The sequence below is a fragment of the Triticum aestivum genome, chromosome 2A (assembly GCF_018294505.1).
Source record: "Triticum aestivum cultivar Chinese Spring chromosome 2A, IWGSC CS RefSeq v2.1, whole genome shotgun sequence".
Taxonomy (NCBI): Eukaryota; Viridiplantae; Streptophyta; class Magnoliopsida; order Poales; family Poaceae; genus Triticum; species Triticum aestivum.
The window spans coordinates 495,640,461-495,646,542 of NC_057797.1; positions in this window are offsets into that span (position 1 = coordinate 495,640,461).

The window sequence follows — 6,082 nt, forward strand, 5'->3', positions numbered from 1 at the left end:
CAGCCTGATCTTTCTTGGTCTTCCTCTTCTTCTGGGAGGGTGCAATAGGAGAGGCTTCAGGATGTTTCCTCTTCCTGGCTTCAGCCTCAGCAGTCCTCGTCTTCTTGAGCTCTGAAGCGGTTAACCGACTTTTTGGCTTAGAGCCAGTTATTCTAGTTGGGAATACTATGGGATCTGCTTCCTGCCTTGGTGCGTCAGGTTCAGTTGTAGCGGGCTTCTTCATCTTCTTTGCTGCCATCCTGGGGTCCATGCCAAGACGCCCAAGGGCCTTGCGCTTCTCAGCCTCATTATAGGCCTGCATACATTTGTCAGCCAGAACCTTCATGCGCTCACGAGAACCTTGAGCTTCTGCACGTTTCTTGAGAAAGGCTTCCTTGAGCTCGTGCAACATAATCTTGAAGTTCTTGACCTCTTGCACGCTGAGCTTGGCCATATGCTTCTTGAACTGAGCCTTTTCATAGTCAATCTTTTGCTTCAGTTCAGCAATGAGCTAGGCGATAGCTAACTCTGAAGCAATGGCGCCATGGAAGGCGACACTGAGGCCAATGGGTAGTTGGAGATCTTCGAAGCTGATGTTTGGCGTGTCAAACCATTCATCAATGAAGTTCTGGATGATTGTTACATCAAAGAGAGGCAGATCATTGAAGATTTCTCCTTCTTCTTTGCTCTTGATGAGTTGCTCAAGAGCATCATCTGCAAGATTTTCATCACTTGACAGATCAATGGCATCATTGCGCAGAATGGCAGCAGCTGTTAGCTCTTGGCCGGTGTGTGGCAGAGGCATCTTGACCTTCTGGGGCTTGGAGATGCGTGATAAATCTTCGGACTGCACACTGTCTTCAGGAGGTGCAGTTGCCAGTGGCTTCGCCCGTGAGATTTTTGGTGAAGGGGCAGGCTTTGAAGCTTTAGGCTTCTTCAACTTCTTTGGCTTCGGTGCTGCAGGCGCTTCATCTGATTCAGCGTCAGCTGCAGGCTCATTCACTGCAGTCCCTTGAACCAAGATATGGGTGATGAGGCCTTCAAAGTTGTAGAAAGGACCGACGACATTGGGTTCTGCATCTCGTGTGCCATCAGCCCTTGGAGCTGAGGGACCAGGGTTGAAGTCTAGTCCCAATGTCTTCTTGTTTTGCTTCGCTGAGTTCTGGGCAAACTGGAAGTTGCGCTTGAACAGAATGTTGTCACGATACCATAGTAGTGACGATGGGTGTGCATCAACAGGCTGTGGCCCACGGACCATGCAGGGATAGAAGCCTTGTTCAATGGCTTCATCTCTGGACCTAGGTTGAAGATTCTTGTATAGGATGTCTCCCCACGGTCTCTTGATGGCATTTTTCTCGGCATATTCCTGGGTTACAAATTGGTATTTGAACCATTGTTCTGCCCAATATCTTCGAATCCATTGGATTCGGGTCTTGCGCTGATTGTAATCCTCTTCAGGATCTGTCTTGTACAGTTCTGAGAGGTCATCTAGCAGATCTCTAGATGTTTCTCCACGACGCTTTCTTCCACCCTTCCTTGCTGATTTCTCTGAAGCCATGAACTTTAAACTGAAATGCTTCAACACATTCAAAGGCTTCAAAGATTTTCGCTTGCTGGACAAACAGGAACTTGCTTCGGGAGAATTTATATGATGCTGTAAGAATTTTGCAAATGAATGCAGACTATGAGAACCAAGGGATTCTCCCACGGACATGTACCTGTGATAGCATTAAGGTGCGAGGGAAGGGGAAGAGGTCATATGCATTCTCAGAAGATTTTGAATATAAATCAGTGTAGAAGACATTGACCTCATTGTGCGAAGACATTCACTCATAGATAAGGAGTTGGTTCCAGATTTGTACGAATCCAGAGATCAGTACAAGTGAGGAATCTAACTACTTTGTGAAGCATAAGTGAATATACTAGGCATGTTATGAGATGCAGTATGAGAGAGATCTAACTTGTTTGAATAGAAACTGCTTGTGGTAGAAAGTGACAAAGCCATAGGATCAACGGTGCCGTAAAAAGGAAGTTTTATTTACCACACTAAGAACTGCTAGACGGAGTGGAAGATGAGGCCAAGCAGTTCGATCTTCCGTGCCCTAACTTGGCGACGGAGGACACCTACGGCGACGGCGGAGAGGACGATGTCTGCGGTCGACGTGAAGACGGCGTCGGATAGGTTGCGACAGCGAAGCACTTCGTCGCCGGCGTCGTCGAGGGCTAGCGGTGGTGCTAGGGTTCATGCGAGAGTGGAAGAATAGATAATGACCGCCGTGAAGTGTGTATTTATAGGTACAGGGGCAGCACTGCGTTATTACACAGGTGCCCCTGGCGATTCACATCTGAGGAACACGTGGCCATTATGCAGAATTTTGGGGTTTGTTCCACGTCCCACGCACGCCTAGATTGTCGGGTGGTCGTTCCTACTTCTTCGGGTTTCATGTGGAGGAATGAGCATTGAAGGTGGACTTAAGGTTTGTCTTTGTATCTTCTGCCGACAAGGACACAGAGAAGACATTCGACAGTTTCAATAGAATGCATATGATTTGGAGAGATAGAGTTTGAGATATATAGCATAGAGAGGTTAGGGTCCGATCACATTCACTTAGTTCAAAAGATTCAACAAGAAGAAATAGCTATAAGTGAATGCTGTAGAGGACAGAACACTAGTATATATATATATAATCAACATAGTGAAGATAATCATGAAGACATGTTGAGATTGAAGCCAAACCAAATGTGAAGACATAGCAAGGTAACGCCATGAGTGAAACACTTCAAAATAGAACATTTGGTGGTGGCGTTACCCACCGTATAGGAAGTATTAGACCCAGACACGGCGCACAATTATCGTGGCACTCCGAAGTTAAATTCCACATTAATGTATTCACACTTAGAATGTATGTCTTCATTGATTGAAGATATACTTTACTTCGTGTGTTTCACATCTAAGTCATCAATATGCATAAGGGTTAGGATGTGTGCCTGATCACAGGACATTTGAGGATTCCAGGATATTTAGCTCACACCGTAACTTGCAAAATCTCTTCTCATCCAAGGGCTTGGTGAAGATATCTGCCAATTGCTCTTCAGTGTTGACGTGTATGATATCAATATCTTCCTTCACAACATGATCTCTGAGAAAGTGATGACGAATTTCAATGTGCTTTGTCTTCGAGTGCTGAACTGGGTTGTTGGCAATCTTGATGGCGCTTTCGTTGTCGTAGTAGAGTGGCACTTGCTTCAGATGAATGCCATAGTCTTTGAGCATTTGCTTCATCCACAGAAGCTGAGTGCAGCAAGATCCAGCAGCAATGTATTCAGATTCAGTAGTGGAGAGAGATACACCGTTCTGCTTCTTTGAAGACCAACATACAAGTGATCGTCCCAAAAAGTGACATGTGCCTGATGTAGACTTGCGATCAACTTTGTCACCAGCATAATCAGCATCCGAGAATCCAACCAGATCAAACTCTGAGCCCTTTGGATACCATAATCCTAGAGTTGGGGTGTGAGCCAAATATCAAAGAATTCGCTTCACAGCTAAGTGATGCGACTCCTTTGGTGCCGCTTGAAATCGAGCACACATGCAAACACTAAGCATAATATCTGGCCTAGATGCACATAGATAAAGTAAAGAACCAATCATGGAGAGGTATACCTTTTGATTGAACTCTTTACCATTGTCGTCAGGACCAAGATGATGCTTGGCTGGCATTGGCGTCGTGAAGCCTTTGCAGTCTTGCATACCGAACTTCTTCAGGCAATCTTTGAGATACTTCTCTTGAGATATGAAGATGTCGTTGTGTTGTTGTCGTATTTGAAGACCGAGAAAGAACTTCAGCTCTCCCATCATAGACATTTGATATTGCTCTTGCATCATATATCCAAACTCTTCACTTTACTTCTGATTGGTGCAGCCAAAGATAATGTCATCCACATATATTTGGCACACAAACAGTTCACCATTATATGTCTTCGTGAAGAGAGTGGGGTCGAGAGAACCAGGTATGAAGCCTTTGCTCTTTAGGAAGTATTTGAGTGTGTCATACCAGGCCGAGGGGCTTGTTTGAGGCCATACAGTGCCTTGTTGAGCTTGTATACCATGTCAGGATGTTTTGGATCTTCAAAGCCAGTAGGTTGTGCAACATACACTTCTTCTTCAATCTTGCCATTGAGGAAGGCGCTCTTCACATCCATTTGATAAAGAAGTATGTTGTGATGATTTGCATAGGCCAGCAGTATGCGTATGGCTTCAAGTCTAGCCACATGAGCAAATGTTTCATCGAAGTCAATTCCTTCCACTTGAGTATATCCTTGAGCAACGAGACGAGCTTTGTTTCTGACAACTTGACCATGCTCATCTTGCTTGTTGCGGTATATCCATTTGGTGCCTATTATGTTGTGCTTCCGAGGATCGGGACGCTTGACCAGTTCCCATACGTTATTCAGCTCAAACTGTTGAAGCTCGTCTTGCATAGCTTGAATCCATTCAGGTTCCATGAAGGCTTCTTCAACTTTCTTGGGTTCTATTATTGAGACGAATGCGAAGTGCCCACAGAAATTTTCTAGCTGAGTTGCCCTTGAACAAGTGAGTGGACCGGGTGCATTGATGCTATCAATTATTCTTTCAATCTGCACTTCATTGGCAATGTGAGGATGTACAGGGCAAAGATTTTGCTCTTGCTGATCATTGTCGTTGTTAGAAGGAATGTCTTCAGGCTGAGCATTGTCTTCATGTTGATCAGGTGCTGAGATGATAAGTTCTTCTTCAAGATGAGCTTCAGAAGGTATAATTTCTCCAGTTCCCATTAACTTGATTGATTCACTGGATGGAACTTCATCTAGCACATTTGGCAGTTGCTTTGTGAACCGTTGGTCTCATCGAACCGCACATCCACTGTTTCAACCACTTTGTAATGAAAGAGATTGAAGACTCTTTAGGAGTGCGAATCCTTTCCATATCCAAGCATAAAACCCTCATGTGCTTTTGGTGCAAACTTTGAGGTGTGATGTGGGTCCTTGATCCAGCACCTGGCGCCAAATACTCTGAAGTAACTGACATTTGGCTTCTTGCCAGTAAAGAGCTCATAAGATGTCTTGTGCAGAAGTTTGTGAAGATAAACACGATTGATTGTATGGCATGCAGTATCAATGGCTTCAGGCCAGAATTTTCTTGGAGTCTTGTATTCATCTAGCATCGTTCTGGCCATCTCAATGAGTGTTCTGTTCTTGCGTTCGACGACCCCATTCTACTGTGGCGTGTACGGGGCTGAGAATTCATGTGTGATGCCCAAGGTATCAAGATATGTATAAAGGCCAGTGTTCTTGAATTCAGTGCCATTGTCACTTCAGATATGCTTTATATTGGCGCCATAGTTGTTCATTGCTCGATTGGCGAAGCGTCTGAAGACATCCTGCACTTCAGTCTTGCAAAGGATTATGTGTACCCAAGTATATCTAGAATAATCATCAACAATGACAAAGCCATAGAGACAAGCAGTAGTAGTAAGTGTTGAGTAATGAGTGGGACCGAAAAGATCCATGTGAAGCAGTTCGAAGGGTCGAGTAGTGGTCATGATTGTCTTCGAGGGATGTTTGGCCCTCGTCATCTTTCCTGCCTCACAAGCACCGCATAATTGATCTTTCTTGAACTTGACGCCCTCGATGCCTATGACATGCTTCTTCTTTCCCAGGGTGTGGAGGTTCCTCATGCCAGCATGCCCAAGCCTCCGAAGCCAGAGCCAGCATTCTGAAGCTTTTGCTAGAAGACATACGGCAAGCTGTGGTCCTGCTGAGAAATCTACCACGTACAAATCATCTTTTTGATACCCTTCAAATACTAGAGACTTGTCAGATTCCATTAGAACAAGGCAACGATATTTTCCAAATATTACGATCATGTTTAAATCGCAAAGCATTGAGACAAACATTAAGTTGAAGCCAAGGGATTCAACAAGCATGACTTTATCCATGTGTTGATCCCTTGAGATTGCAACTCTACCTAGACCCAATACCTTACTTTTACCAGTGTCAGCAAATGTGATATGGCTCTTGTCGGATGGACGTAAGGTTGAGTCCATAAGAAGGCTTGTTTTGC